The sequence below is a fragment of the Gossypium arboreum genome, chromosome 3, assembly GCF_025698485.1.
Source record: "Gossypium arboreum isolate Shixiya-1 chromosome 3, ASM2569848v2, whole genome shotgun sequence".
Taxonomy (NCBI): domain Eukaryota; kingdom Viridiplantae; phylum Streptophyta; class Magnoliopsida; order Malvales; family Malvaceae; genus Gossypium; species Gossypium arboreum.
The window spans coordinates 23,154,113-23,171,399 of NC_069072.1; the positions used below are offsets into that span (position 1 = coordinate 23,154,113).

At 34.5% G+C, this 17,287-nt stretch overlaps 1 pseudogene; it reads right to left on the reverse strand.

The window, feature by feature from the left end:
- Positions 1 to 2,005: 2,005 nt before the first annotated feature.
- LOC108475233 (pentatricopeptide repeat-containing protein At5g47360-like) lies at positions 2,006 to 17,124 on the reverse strand (annotated as a pseudogene).
- Between the last annotated feature and the right edge of the window lie 163 nt (positions 17,125 to 17,287).

The following is a 17,287-nucleotide window of genomic DNA, read 5'->3' on the forward strand; positions in this document are numbered from 1 at the left end:
CTAGAGCCTTTAATTCAGCATAGTAAGGGCTAGATTTATGGCCATCATTTCATTATTTGAGGAAGTCAAATAGTATGTAATGGGTAGGATAGTGAATAATATGGCTAAATGTGCTAAATGGGATAGTCTTTTTTTTTCCTAATATATGTAGGAAATTAGAGAGAAACAAAAAACTTAGTGCTTTTTTTTCATGTAAGATGGAATGAATCTGAAGGATTTGAAATGGCTTGTGGAAATGATGTTTATGTGATTGACCTTGTTAAATAGAAATTCACTTGTAGGGCTTGGGATCTTACTAATATCCCATACCCTCATTCTGTGGGAGAAAAAAAATATTGCAAATAATGTCTTTGTTGGATATAGTATAGATTTATATAAAAAAACTACATAAATGTGTATTACCTCCTATACCAAGTGAAAAATTCTAGACAAAAACAAACATAGGACCAATTGATCCACCTATCCCAAGAAAAATGCCTGGAAGACCTAAGAGATGCAAAGTGAAGGAGGCAGGTGAATCAAGTTGTGGCACTTAATTATTAAGAAGGGGAAGGAAAATGTGATGCCAAAAGTGTTTCAAGATCGAACACAATGCAAAAAGTTGTATGAGAATTTCTTGATTTATTTTTCTTATTCAACTTTATCGTGCATGCATCTATAAAAATTTATGTGGTCGTTATTGTTGCAGGGCACTTCGGCACCTATCAGTAATGGTCCAACCCTTATCACTAACAACTCAGTCCCTACTAGTGGCATTTCAAATCAGGTAACCATTCATGTATTAATATTACAATATTTTTAATTCTATGATATTTAACTTACATTTGTTTTACATTTGTTATACTTTTGTAGGACAATGAAATTTTCTACCAACTTAGATCAAGAGATGTAGTAAATCTTGATACAAGAGCACCAACTATTGCAACTCCACCATCACAACCAATAGTTGAGATAAACTTCTTACATAAATATTATGAATTTTTATATAAAATGAATAACTTTATGATTTCTTATAGGGTTAAAGAATTTTTACTGTTTATTCCAATGTTTCAAAAGCACATTCAACCCCTACAATTGGTGGTCCATCAATACCACCTTCAACTTTCATGCCAAATTTTGGTCGACTTGGGAGAAAGGAAAAACAAATCTTGCAAGGGATTGGTTTATACATATATGATAGAATGGGCATGCAAATTTTGAATGTAAGTAATTTGCTTTTTAAGTTTTATTTATGGTTTATTGTATAAGTTTAATTCTATTGATGTTATGTTTGTTTTTTATGAAGCTTGGGTTTCAAGGTGAAATATAAATCTCTTTACCCAAGAGAAAGAAAACTAGCAAAAGGAAGGAAATTAACATTGATGCAACAATAGGTACAAAAGAGAGTAGAATCACAAATGTCAAAGTTCAAAAATAGCAATATTTGGAAACTTTGCCTACTAAGATTTAATTACTAAATGTAGTTAGTTGTTGCCTATTATAATCTGGATGTTGGCTATGAAAATAGACTGTTATGAATGTTAAAACTATTTGGGAATGTTTTGCAAATATTTTGGAATTTTTTTGCTATAAACAATGACAATTTATTTCCAATTTCATTTGATGTTATATTTCGTCATTTGAAATTTTAAATGTTTGCAACTATTTGAAACTTTTGATTCCAATGCATATAGCCTCATTTGTTTTCAATTTTATTTGATGTTATATTTCATCATTTGATATTTTAATTTCATTTGATGTTATATTTCAATTTCAAATATAATCAATAATATTTAGTTTGAGATATGAAGGAGAACAATATATTTTAATCAATTTAATTTTTAATCAAACAATTCAAACCATAATTTAATAGTATCTGGCATAATAAAACAATAACCTAAGAATAACATAATCAAATTAACTATTATGCACAATCGAAATGAATAATGCTTGGAAATTGAGATAATTTTTATTTAGTTTAAAACATAATCTATTTATTGTTAATTCATGGGAATTTTTAACATGGTTATAATGTGGTTAGTACATTGGCTTCCATAATGATTTCATCATATGGAGCTTCCAAGTGAATCCTTTTTCTAAGCAAACCTGCAAGCTTCGCAGCTTCAACCGAATGGCTTTGTTGACACAAGCCAACCAAAAGAATAGAATAGATCTTAGTGTCGATGGATGAAAAGTATTGCATCCGCTCGATTTCATTGTATAAGCAAAAACCATCTAGCACTCGTCCCTCACCACAGATCTCCCTAATCATGGTACTACAAGCAATGGCACTAGGTTTAGCCCCACTTACTAACATTTTCCTAAAGAGCTTTTCTGCCTCATCGAGTCTATTAATCCTAATCAAAGCCAATACAAGAGAACTGTAGCAATCACTATTGGAAACACCACGTCCGGTAACTTTATCGATCAACTAACATGCTTCTTTTACATGCCTCTCGACGCAAAGACTGTGACACCCCTAATTTGACCCTAGTCGAAAAGTGGTTTCGGGATCACAAAACCGAGTCATAAAAATAATTATCTGTCATATTTGATGCTTATTATATGTACATATGCATGTGTGAAAATTTCATGTTTGAATTTTGTTAATTGTAAGTGAATTTTATTAAATAGGACTTATGTGAGAAAATTTAGAAATGTGCTAGGCAAATGTAAGTGGCCTATTTATGCATGTTGCAAAATAATTGTATTTGCATGTCAAATTAACCAAAGAACAAGAAGGTGGCCGCCATGCTATAAGTTAAAGCCTATTAAAAACATTTGGTGTTAGTGTTTTATGGGAGAAAGAATAAAATAAAAGGTTAGTAATAAAGAAATGAAAAGGAGGGGTGATGAAAACAAAGTTGTCTCATCCATGTCCCCCTCCATTGCCGTGAGTTGAAGAAAGATAACAAGAGAAAAAAAATTTTACATGCTCATCTTTCTTCTTGGTGGCGAATTTGGGAAAGGGAAGATTGAAGAGGAAAAACCAAGGTATTCGGCCATGGCTATCCTAGTTTAAGGTATGCATTGTGATTTTCTTTTAATTGACTATGAGATTAGATTGATAAGTGCATAGCTTATTTAACCCATGGTTGAATTTCATGCATCAATAGACAAATGTTCATTCGGTCAAATGGGGGAATGACTAGAATGGGGTAAAGATTTTTGGATGAGTGGCTTAGAGGCACCTTGTACATTCGGTCAAAGATTGAGTCTATTTAGAATGTTAATTTCTTCCTCTATGATTATTTTCCTTGCATGTTAAATGGTTCTTGATAAGGCCAAATGAGTTATGAAAGTTTTTATAAATGTATGAAAGTCTTCATGCTATGAAAAATTCGGTTGAAATATGGAGAATGAGAGCTGTCATTTAGCTTAAGACCAAAGGAATGATCAATAGGCATTAAAGGGTTAAATGTGTGAATTTAAGGTATAAGAACCTATAGGTATTTACATGGGTAATGTTAAAAATTAATGTGGTATATTCGGCTAAATGGGTGATAATGGTTTATAATGTTGAATTGAATTATGATTATGTACATTAGAATTAGATATAACAAAAAAAACTATGTGAATTTGGATGCAATATTACATTCGGCCTAGAGGCATTAGATGAACATTTGTGGAAATCTCAAAGTCTTGAATAATGGTGATTGTAAGATGATGTAAAAATCATTGAATTATATGCATAAGTAGTTAGCAAAGTGATTAAGCTACCGAATTTAATTATTAAATGAGTTCTAAGCTTGCTGAATTTTGAGATGTGATTGGGAGTAAATTTGACATGAGCATATTTTGTTAATGATATATTGATAAATGTTGAGTTATGATACCATGATATGAACTTAATTATCAATTGCCGAATGCGTTTATAATTAAGTAAGGTTAATAATAGAGCAATGAGTGGCTAGTAGAATCCAGTAGTCTTCTTGTTATATTCGGCCATGAGTTTGTATAATTGGTTTGTAATAGATTAAATTTGTTTATTCAAGCTCAAGAGCTTAGGGAGTCTAATTCGGAAAAGAGAAAAAGCTACCTAACCGAATAGTCGATCTGTAATCGTTCGGCAATTTCCGAGGTAAGTTCTTAAGTATTTGAGTTTGATTCCTTTGTAAGTTTTAAGTGATTAAACGTTGAGTAAGTTCAATCATAATAGGACATAATGAGTTGATTTAATAAGATATGATGTGGTCATGATATGTCTTAAACTCAAATGGTAAGTTCATAAGTGTTTGGACTTGGAAATTTAAGAGCAAATTGTAATAATTTACTTTGGACAGCAGCAGTAACGTGATTTTAGAAAATCACTATAAATTGTTGGTGTGGAATTATAGGCTGAATAAAATATGTAATCAAAGCTTAGTTAGTCTAATTTCTTATAAAAGAGACCGTGTAAGCAAAGAAATTCCCTATAAAGAGATATTAAAAGTTGTGTGGGACAGTGTCAGAATGACTCCGAAATCCCCTGTTCTGTTTTTGGAAAATCATTATAATTTGTACAAAAATGGTTATAAGATAAGATTTATATGCTTAGACTCCTTAATGAGTCTAGTTTCAAATGAAATCAAATAGAATACATTATGAATTCTGTACAATGAAAAATTTGATTCGTAGTGAAGAGTGGTCAGATTAGTCAAACAGTGAAACAGGGGAAACTTTAAGAAAAATCTGGTACTGATTGGCCAAACCTAAAATTCTGGAAATTTTACGGATGGAAGATATACGAGTCTATATTCAGGGAAAATTAACGGCAAGTGATTTGGAGTTTTGTAGCTCCAGTTATAAATAATTTAGTGGCTATTGCTCAGGAAAACAGCTCGTAGAGAATATGTGATTTTGTTGTAAATATGGATAAAACTTGTTTTAGTTGCTCACAAGCTATTGATTAAACCCATACGTGAATTCTAAATCGTGATATTGTAAAACGATATATGAGTGCTAGACGGATCTTCGATATTAAAATTTGTGAAATTGTAAGTTTATGAGTATTCGAATATGAAATGATAGTAAGGCGTGAAATTGAATTATTCATTGGAAAATGATTGGTGTAGATTCGGCCAAGACAAAGTGTATACATGATAGTATATGTGGTATGTGAAGTATATTTGGATAATTGTGATGTGAATTCATGAAAATTTATATTTTGATTTAGGATTTTATGTGATGAATGTGAATGTGTATATATGTGATAAGGCCGAATGGCCAATGTGATGATTGTGAGCATGCATATGTGTGATAAGACCGAATGGCCAATGTGGTGAATATGAACATGTATATATGATAAGGCCGAATGGCCTATGTGATGATTGTGAGCATGCATATGTGTGATAAGACCGAATGGCCAATGTGGTGAATATGAACATGTATATATGTGATAAGGCCGAATGGCCTATGTGATGAATGTGAACATGCATATATGTGATGAGGCCGAATGGCCAATGTGATAAATGTGAGCATGCATATATGTGATAAGGCCGAATGGCCTATGTGATGAATGTGAACATGCATATATGTGATGAGGCCGAATGGCCAATGTGATAAATGTGAGCATGCATATATGTGATAAGGCCGAATGGCCTATGTGATGAATGTGAACATGCATATATGTGATGAGGCCGAATGGCCAATGTGATAAATGTGAGCATGCATATATGTGATAAGGCCGAATGGCCTATGTGATGAATGTGAACATGCATATATGTGATGAGGCCGAATGGCCAATGTGATAAATGTGAGCATGCATATATGTGATAAGGCCGAATGGCCAATGTGATGAATGTGAGCATGCATATGTGTGATAAGGCCAAATGGCCAATGTGGTGAATATGAAAATGCATATATATGGTAAAGCCGAATGGCTAGTGTGTAATATGTAGGCGATGTGCGTTGTGGCCGAACGACCAAATGTGAAAGGTGTGTATTATTAGATATCTGATGAGGCAAATGAATTACAAATATGACAGTCGATGTGAATGTTGTAACATGTGATTAAATGTACATGAAACTTGGAAATATATTCCGGGTGAGACCCGATGACTACGTGTGGAGATTATGTCCGGGTAAGACCCGATGACTACGTGTGGAGAGTATGTCCGAGTAAGACCCGATGACTACGTGTGGAGATTTTGTCCGGGTAAGACCCGATGACTACGTGTGGAGATTTTGTCCGGGTAAGACCCGATAACTTCGTGTGGAGATTACGTCCGAGCTAAAGGCCTCGCCGATAATCCGAGTAGAGGTTAAAGCTATAAGACTTCGTAATAAAAATTGCTTATAAATATATTCAATGCGAAAGGTTAAACAGGTATGTACTCCAAGTTTATATGTGAGCTTGATTTGAACTAAATCATAAGGTAGTTATGTGATGCATACGAGAGCAATCTATGAGACTACTCCTATGATTATGTGACATCGGATCAGTGTGATAGGTTATTTGAAATCATACGATATATCTATGTCACATGAGCTCACTTTTATGTGAAAGTTTATCTGCCTATTGTATATGATGAGATGTGCATATTCGGTAAAGGGATGGTATGCCCGAAGGAAGAGTGAAATAAAAATACGAACAACTATGTTATAATTTGATTGTTATCTGTTGACGCTGCTTAAAACTTACTAAGCATTGTAATGCTTACTCCGCTTACTCTGTTTCTCTATTTTATAGATCTCATTGCGGCTACTGTGCTCGGGGATCGTCAAGAACTAGTCACACTATAACTATCCACTGCTTGTTACTGTTATGTTTAGAACTATTTTATGGCATGTATAGAATAGACTAGTGGCGGAAGAATATTTTTGGTTAATGTAAATAAGCCATGCGAAAATGGCATCTTTTGAATGTTTACTTAGTGAAGTTTAAATTTTATCTCTGGCTGTGCTTAGTACTTATTTGAATGAATGATCTTTATTTCAAGAAAAAGTTTAAAATTTTACTGTTCTGACATGAGTTGCAAGTCCGGTAATGCCCTTTACCTATTCTGGCGACGGTTACGGGATAGGCGTGTTACATTTTATTGGTATCAGAGCTACGGTTTAGTCGATTCTAGGACTAACGTAGCATGCGTGAGTCTATTTATACATGCCATAAAGTGATAAAATGATAGTGTGATGATTTTTGACTATTAAAATGTGTTTGCTGTATTGTAATGAATCTTGATCCCGATCGAGCTGTAGCAAGTTCTGACTATGAGAATCTGCGATATAACTTCACTTAGATATGCCTAAATTATTAAGTTGATCAGGTACGTATCATGTGCTCGTATTTGAATTTCGATTTGGATTGAATTATAAGGGTATAAGTGATGCAATTTTGAAAGAGTGTTATGGCTATAAATGTGATTTTTGTATGTGGCTATGGAACTGGAAGTTGAATGGTCGATAAGCATGTTGTGTTTGTATTCAAGTAATGTAAATGATATACTAATGTGTATTGCTATATGTGTATATGTACATGAGAATTGAGAGTGAAACGTCCGGCTAAACTCAAGAGCATTCGTGCTAGTGATGTATCCTGCTAAGTCCCAAGAGCATTCGTGCTAGTGATATATCCTGCTAAACGCCAAGAGCATTCGTGCTAGTGATGTATCCGGCTAAGTCCCGAAGAGCATTCGTGCTAGTGATATATCCGGCTAAACTCAAGAGCATTCGTACTAGTGATGTATCCGGCTAAGTCCCAAGAGAATTCGTGCTAGTGATATATCCGGCTAAATCTCAAGAGCATTCGTGCTAGTGATGTATCCGGACTAAGTTCAAGAGCATTCGTGCTAGTGATATATCCGTGCTAAACCCCAAGAGCATTCGTCTTTGGTGTTATATCCGAGCTAGGTCCCGAAGAGCAATCATCTTTGGTGGACGTGTATTCGGCCTTCGTGCCTAGTAGGCTTCGTGCTTGTAATTTGAGCAAAGTTTAAGTGTTCATTACTATACGAATTCAAATTTAAATGAGATGATATGTTTACAAGTGTACATACATGATGTTTATAGACTTGGTTAAGTCATTTCAATGTGTAATAACGAATGAATAAGAGCACTATGTGTGTGAATGATTAGAGGCACTGTGTGTGTGCGAATTCCTTTAACTGAGCACTATGAGTGCGAGATCGGTCAGTGGGCACTAAGTGTGTGAAGTGGAATTCGTGAAAGACCTCGTCTGGGACAAAGGCATTGATTTGAGATAGTGTGTAAGACCATGTCTAGGACATGGCATTGGCTCGATATGTGAGGATATGTAAGACCATATCTAGGATATGGCATTGTAAGAGCTATATGTGCTTAATGAGTATCCGTAATGATTTCGAATGATTCAACGGGTATATTTAAGATGATAAATTAAGTAAGCTCAGAATAAGTGATACAGGTATGTACGGAAGGTATGAGGAAATCAGATGAAAGTAAAAATATGGTGGATATGTTGTTAAGATATGAATTCATGTTATAAATGTGTTACGGATTTAGTCTATGGAATGCTTGGTATATGAAGTCATATGTGCTATTGCTAAATGACCCCTATTTTTTTTGTTAATCATATTTAAGAAATTATTTCGATTAAGTTCGACATTTGAAAGTCTGTAAGAATTTGTGATGAATGCTGATAATTTTGGATATATGGGTTATGTGCTAAAATAAATCCCATGCCGGTATACAATATGAGGCTTGATGCCAAATCGATTGTATACGGGTATCGTTAACGGTGATTGAATGTGCTAAATGAACTCAATGTTCAGGTATGTGGAAGTTGATTTTCTGTTGGAAATAGGTTAAGTTGAATAGTGAGATATGATGGAGTGATAAAGGATATTTATTGGGATGTTTGAGTATATGTGTACTTTCGGTCAGGTTACAGCTTATACATGAATGAAAATGTGGGTTACAAATATGTGGGTTGATGATGTGAATTATACATATTAATATGTGCTTAATATGTGTTTGAAATGCATTTGTGAATTAAATTAAGTGATTATTGCTTATGAAATCAAGAAAATGAGATATATGTGCATACTTGTAGAAATGTTTATGTATTTGTTTAAATGATTTTATAGATCGATGCGAAATCAATAATGAATTACAATTGCTATCGATGAGCTAATGTTTATATGAATATAATTCAATAAGAGGACGTTATCCTAAACTATGCATCGGTAGAAATTTTCGGGGACGAAAATCCCTAAAGGGGGGAGGAGTTGTGACACCCCTAATTTGACCCTAGTCGAAAAGTGGTTTCGGGACCACAAAACCGAGTCATAAAAATAATTAGCTGTCATATTTGATGCTTATTATATGTACATATGCATGTGTGAAAATTTCATGTTTGAATTTTGTTAATTGTAAGTGAATTTTATTAAATAGGACTTATGTGAGAAAATTTAGAAATGTGCTAGGCAAATGTAAGTGGCCTATTTATGCATGTTGCAAAATAATTGTATTTGCATGTCAAATTAACCAAAGAACAAGAAGGTGGCCGGCCATGCTATAAGTTAAAGCCTATTAAAAACATTTGGTGTTAGTGTTTTATGGGAGAAAGAATAAAATAAAAGGTTAGTAATAAAGAAATGAAAAGGGAGGGGTGATGAAAACAAAGTTGTCTCATCCATGTCCCCCCCCCCTCCATTGCCGTGAGTTGAAGAAAGATAACAAGAGAAAAAAAAAAATTTTACATGCTCATCTTTCTTCTTGGTGGCGAATTTGGGAAAGGGAAGATTGAAGAGGAAAACCAAGGTATTCGCCATGGCTATCCTAGTTTAAGGTATGCATTGTGATTTTCTTTTAATTGACTATGAGATTAGATTGATAAGTGCATAGCTTATTTAACCCATGGTTGAATTTCATGCATCAATAGACAAATGTTCATTCGGTCAAATGGGGGAATGACTAGAATGGGGTAAAGATTTTTGGATGAGTGGCTTAGAGGCACCTTGTACATTCGGTCAAAGATTGAGTCTATTTAGAATGTTAATTTCTTCCTCTATGATTATTTTCCTTGCATGTTAAATGGTTCTTGATAAGGCCAAATGAGTTATGAAAGTTTTATAAATGTATGAAAGTCTTCATGCTATGAAAAATTCGGTTGAAATATGGAGAATGAGAGCTGTCATTTAGCTTAAGACCAAAGGAATGATCAATAGGCATTAAAGGGTTAAATGTGTGAATTTAAGGTATAAGAACCTATAGGTATTTACATGGGTAATGTTAAAATTAATGTGGTATATTCGCTAAATGGGTGATAATGGTTTATAATGTTGAATTGAATTATGATTATGTACATTAGAATTAGATATAACAAAAAAACTATGTGAATTTGGATGCAATATTACATTCGCCTAGAGGCATTAGATGAACATTTGTGGAAATCTCAAAGTCTTGAATAATGGTGATTGTAAGATGATGTAAAAATCATTGAATTATATGCATAAGTAGTTAGCAAAGTGATTAAGCTACCGAATTTAATTATTAAATGAGTTCTAAGCTTGCTGAATTTTGAGATGTGATTGGGAGTAAATTTGACATGAGCATATTTTGTTAATGATATATTGATAAATGTTGAGTTATGATACCATGATATGAACTTAATTATCAATTGTCAATGCGTTTATAATTAAGTAAGGTTAATAATAGAGCAATGAGTGGCTAGTAGAATCCAGAGTCTTCTTGTTATATTCGCCATGAGTTTGTATAATTGGTTTGTAATAGATTAAATTTGTTTATTCAAGCTCAAGAGCTTAGGAGTCTAATTCGAAAAGAGAAAAGCTACCTAACCGAATAGTCGATCTGTAATCGCTCGCAATTTCGAGGTAAGTTCTTAAGTATTTGAGTTTGATTCCTTTGTAAGTTTTAAGTGATTAAACGTTGAGTAAGTTCAATCATAATAGGACATAATGAGTTGATTTAATAAGATATGATGTGGTCATGATATGTCTTAAACTCAAATGGTAAGTTCATAAGTGTTTGGACTTGGAAATTTAAGAGCAAATTGTAATAATTTACTTTGGACAGCAGCAGTAACGTGATTTTAGAAAATCACTATAAATTGTTGGTGTGGAATTATAGGCTGAATAAAATATGTAATCAAAGCTTAGTTAGTCTAATTTCTTATAAAAGAGACCGTGTAAGCAAAGAAATTCCCTATAAAGAGATATTAAAAGTTGTGTGGGACAGTGTCAGAATGACTCGAAATCCCCTGTTCTGTTTTTGGAAAATCATTATAATTTGTACAAAAATGGTTATAAGATAAGATTTATATGCTTAGACTCCTTAATGAGTCTAGTTTCAAATGAAATCAAATAGAATACATTATGAATTCTGTACAATGAAAAATTTGATTCGTAGTGAAGAGTGGTCAGATTAGTCAAACAGTGAAACAGGGGAAACTTTAAGAAAAATCTGGTACTGATTGGCCAAACCTAAAATTCTGGAAATTTTACGGATGGAAGATATACGAGTCTATATTCAGGGAAAATTAACGGCAAGTGATTTGGAGTTTTGTAGCTCCAGTTATAAATAATTTAGTGGCTATTGCTCAGGAAAACAGCTCGTAGAGAATATGTGATTTTGTTGTAAATATGGATAAAACTTGTTTTAGTTGCTCACAAGCTATTGATTAAACCCATACGTGAATTCTAAATCGTGATATTGTAAAACGATATATGAGTGCTAGACGGATCTTCGATATTAAAATTTGTGAAATTGTAAGTTTATGAGTATTCGAATATGAAATGATAGTAAGGCGTGAAATTGAATTATTCATTGGAAAATGATTGGTGTAGATTCGGCCAAGACAAAGTGTATACATGATAGTATATGTGGTATGTGAAGTATATTTGGATAATTGTGATGTGAATTCATGAAAATTTATATTTTGATTTAGGATTTTATGTGATGAATGTGAATGTGTATATATGTGATAAGGCCGAATGGCCAATGTGATGATTGTGAGCATGCATATGTGTGATAAGACCGAATGGCCAATGTGGTGAATATGAACATGTATATATGTGATAAGGCCGAATGGCCTATGTGATGATTGTGAGCATGCATATGTGTGATAAGACCGAATGGCCAATGTGGTGAATATGAACATGTATATATGTGATAAGGCCGAATGGCCTATATGATGAATGTGAACATGCATATATGTGATGAGGCCGAATGGCCAATGTGATAAATGTGAGCATGCATATATGTGATAAGGCCGAATGGCCTATGTGATGAATGTGAACATGCATATATGTGATGAGGCCGAATGGCCAATGTGATAAATGTGAGCATGCATATATGTGATAAGGCCGAATGGCCTATGTGATGAATGTGAACATGCATATATGTGATGAGGCCGAATGGCCAATGTGATAAATGTGAGCATGCATATATGTGATAAGGCTGAATGGCCTATGTGATGAATGTGAACATGCATATATGTGATGAGGCCGAATGGCCAATGTGATAAATGTGAGCATGCATATATGTGATAAGGCCGAATGGCCAATGTGATGAATGTGAGCGTGCATATGTGTGATAAGGCCGAATGGCCAATATGGTGAATATGAAAATGCATATATGTGGTAAAGCCGAATGGCTAGTGTGAAATATGTAGGCGATGTGCGTTGTGGCCGAACGACCAAATGTGAAAGGTGTGTATTATTAGATATTTTATGAGGCAAATTAATTACAAATATGACAGTCGATGTGAATGTTGTAACATGTGATTAAATGTACATGAAACTTGGAAATATATTCCGGGTGAGACCCGATGACTACGTGTGGAGATTATGTCCGGGTAAGACCCGATGACTACGTGTGGAGAGTATGTCCGGGTAAGACCCGATAACTTCGTGTGGAGATTACGTCCGAGCTAAAGGTCTCGCCGATAATCCGAGTAGAGGTTAAAGCTATAAGACTTCGTAATAAAAATTGCTTATAAATATATTCAATGCGAAAGGTTAAATAGGTATGTACTCCAAGTTTATATGTGAGCTTGATTTGAACTAAATCATAAGGTAGTTATGTGATGCATACGAGAGCAATCTATGAGACTACTCCTATGATTATGTGACATCGGATCAATGTGAGAGGTTATGTGAAATCATACGATATATCTATGTCACATGAACTCACTTTTATGTGAAAGTTTATCTGCCTATTGTGTATGATGAGATGTGCATATTCGGTAAAGGGATGGTATGCCCGAAGGAAGAGTGAAATAAAAATACGAACAACTATGTTATAATTTGATTGTTATCTGTTGACGCTGCTTAAAACTTACTAAGCATTGTAATGCTTACTCCGTTTACTCTGTTTCCTCTGTTTTATAGATCTCATTGCGAAGCTACAGGCTCGGGGATCGTCAGCAACTAGTCACACTATCACTATCCACTGCTTGTTACTGTTATGTTTAGAACTATTTTATGGCATGTATAGAATAGACTAGTGGCGGAAGAATATTTTTGGTTAATGTAAATAAGCCATGCGAAAATGGCATCTTTTGAATATTTACTTAGTGAAGTTTAAATTTTATCTCTGGCTGTGCTTAGTACTTATTTGAATGAATGATCTTTATTTCAAGAAAAAGTTTAAAATTTTACTGTTCTGACATGAGTTACAAGTCCGGTAATGCCCCTTACCTATTCTGGCGACGGTTACGGGATAGGGGTGTTACAAAGACCCTTGATCAAAGTAATAATGATTATACAGTTAGGCACACATGAGCAAGCTTCCATTCTATTCAAAATTCTCAATGCCTTTATTGTTTGACCCTTCTCACAAAAGCTTTTAATCAAAGATGTATATGTGATTACATTCGGACTACAATTCCTACCTGCTTTCTCCATTCCCCTAATAATTCTAATGCTTTTCTCGTACTCATGTACTTACAATGTGACAGCCCAAAATTGACCCTAGACGGGATGTGGTTTCGGGACCACAAAACCGAGGCATAAAAATAATTTAAAATTTATTGTGATGCCTATGATATGTGTTAAATTGTGTGTGACATTTTTGATGATTTGATTTAGTGTTATAAAGGTGAATTTCACTAGAAAGGACTTGTGTGAGAAAACTTAGAAATGAGATAGGCAAATGTTGAAGTGGCCTATTGATGCATACTAGGAAATGTTGTCCTTGCATGTCAAATTTCCCAAATTTGACTATAGTGGCGCCAAGGTGGGTATGATGGGTAAGGGAAAACATGTTTCCAACATGTTTGGTTAGTGAGTTATGTATGAAGGAATATAATAAAATTAGCATTAAAAAATGAACAAAAAAAAAAGAAAGATGAGCATGGATGCCCCTTGTTGCCGTGAGTAGAGGAAAAGAAAGGAGAAATTTTGTTCATCCATTTTCACTTCTTGGCCGAATATACTAAGGAAAAAGGGGAGGATTTTTGCTTCTTGCTTGGTTTAGAAGAGAACTAGAAGGAGATTTGGCTATACTTGCATCAATATTAAGGTATGTTTGAGGTGGTGTCATGAGATTCATGCTTGTTTTGGTTGCTTACTTGATGTGCATGTTAGCCATGGTTCAAATCCTTGTTATGCCATGAAAATGGTATTTAGCCAAGGTTGATATTGTGTTGAAACTATTGCATGCTAAATGTGAAGCTTGCTATTGATGCATGTAATGATGGATTAACTACTCTTGAAATTTCTTTTAGTATTCTTGAGTAGGGCATTGAGTCCTTTGTTTAACCATGACAAAAAAATTTAAAAGGGCATGGTGTGTGAGGTATTCGCCATGGTATGCTCATGAGCATGGTTTATGCTTCTTGCATGATATTAAAAATTTGTGTTTTGAATGGTTATGGACACCTTAAAATTCGCCTTGCACCTATGTGTGGATATATGTTTGCACATGATGTTTTGGTTATGAAGTAAATGATAAATGTGTTTGCTTAAAAAATAAATTGTTGGAGAATGTTTGTAAAATTTCAAGTATATTCGGCCATTGGGTGAGTATGTAAGTGATGTTGAATCAAGTTTTGGTGCATATTTGGTGATGTGTATAATCGACCAAATGGGTGATTAGTAAAAAAATGGTTGCGAATATACAAGCATACATATGCATGTGTAGTTGAATTATGAATGTTTAGCAAGATGGTTAAACTAGTTGATTTATTGATTAAGCTCAAGGAGTTAAAGAAGGAGAATCAAGCAAGGGAAAGACGAAGGTCATCGAGTAGCCGACTTGGACTGTTTTACCCAACACAAGGTAAGTCATTAAGCATATATTTGGTGTTGATGTAAATGACCATAATATATACGCAATTGTGTTTAAATGAGTTGATGTGTAAATGGAAATGTATGTGTATGGAATGATGCCATTGTTGAATGTATAAAGGCAGCAAAATGCATAAGGTATTGGTCTCGCACTAAGTGTGCGGGTATAAATGGACACGGTGACAAGATTGGCACTAAGTGTGCGGGTTTTAAATTGTACAGCACTAAGTGTGCGAGTTTGATTATATAGCACTAAGTGTGCGAGCTGAAAATATATAGCACTAAGTGTGCGAGCTGAAAATTATATAGCACTAAGTGTGCGAGCTGAAAATATATAGCACTAAGTGTGCGGATTCACTATATGCTCTTGTATTACAATTGGCACTGAGTGTGCGACATTATCGAGTTAATCCCGGACAACGGATCGGGTAAGTACCTTGAGCTCATGACGAATAGGCAATACGTTCATGCTCGGGGTTGAGCTTGGTAAGCTTGAAATCTATGTGATGATTGCAATTGTATGATTGTGGTGTGAATGAGTTGGTGTGTAAAAATGCCTCAAATATCTTATTGTATAAAATATGAAATGTGGATGTATGACTTGGTATGAGATTGAACCGAAAGGTCCGAGGAATTATGGTATAGTTTCGATATGGATGAAGTACCTAGCCTCGTTTATTGTTTGATGTTGCGAAAATTTTATTAATGGATGGTTGATGAATGCTTATGACTTACTGAGTTATAAACTCACTCGGTGTTTTCTTGTCACCCATTTTAGGTCTCTTGGACTCGTATTGTTGCGTGCTCGAACCGTCGTTGAAGTCATCACACCGGCTGGAAACCTTTTGGTATTGTCTTCGTAGTTGAACTAGGAGAACATTTGGCATGTATAGGCTATTATGTTTTGTTGAATTGTGGGTTGTAAACTTTAAGCCATGTGAAAATGGCCTATGTGGTCGTCGAGTGGGATGCTAGAACCTATAGTCACGAGTCTTAGAAACTTTAATTTTTATAAGGTGGCCATAAATTGTGTCATGTATGATGGATGATTAGTAAGGCCAAGGAAAGATTCATGAAATTGGCATAGTCTACTGCAGTAACTGTTGCAGACAGCAGCAGTGAGATGAGATTGAAAAATCACTAAAAATAGTAGAAGTAGAATTAAATAGTGAATAAATTATTAAATTGAAACTTGATGAATCTATTTTTATATGGACGAAACGAAACGACCATATGAGCAGTATACTGAGAGATATTAGAGTTCTCGTGAGACAGGGCCAGAACGGTTTCTGGGTCCCCTGTCGCGACTTTGAAAATTTACTATAAATTATCCAGAAATAATTAGAAGTCATTCCTTATATGTGCAGATTCCATTTTGAGTATAGTTTCTTTAGAAACAAACGGCACCAGTATTAAAGCCCTGTACAGAGAGATATTCAAGTTGTAACACGCGAAGGTCAGTGTAGTCGACCCCTGTAACATGGGTGACTTTAACTAATAAACTGTACCAATTGGCCCAACCAAAAATTCTAGAAATAAATCCAGGGATGGATATATGAGTCTAGTTTCAGGAAAAATTTACGGAACTGATTTTTGAGTTCTGGAACTCGAGATATGATTTTTAAGGTGACAGTGACGCAGTTAGCTAGCCTGCCTGGAACTGAAATCAATTATTGTCAAGAGAGAAATAAGGGAAGTAAGCCCGGTAACACCACGTGATCAAATTCGGTGACGGTCACGGGTTTGGGGTGTTACATACAAATACCCTCGAGAAGCACGGAATAAGCCACAACCTTTAGATAAAACCCTTGCCCAAATTCATAGCTTGGAACAACTCACAAGCCTCCTCCAATCTACCAGCATTACAGAACCCCTTGATCATTGCAAAATAAGTCATCATATCGGGATAAAGATCAATCAAGCCAATCTTTATCATCAATTTATGAGCCATATCCATATCCCCTTTCTCACAAAGCAGCCTGATAACCACATTATAAGCAATAGTATCCAGAAGTAAATTAAACCCCTTGATCATTGCAAAATAAGTCATCATATTGGGATAAAGATCAATCAAGCCAATCTTTATCATCAATTTATGA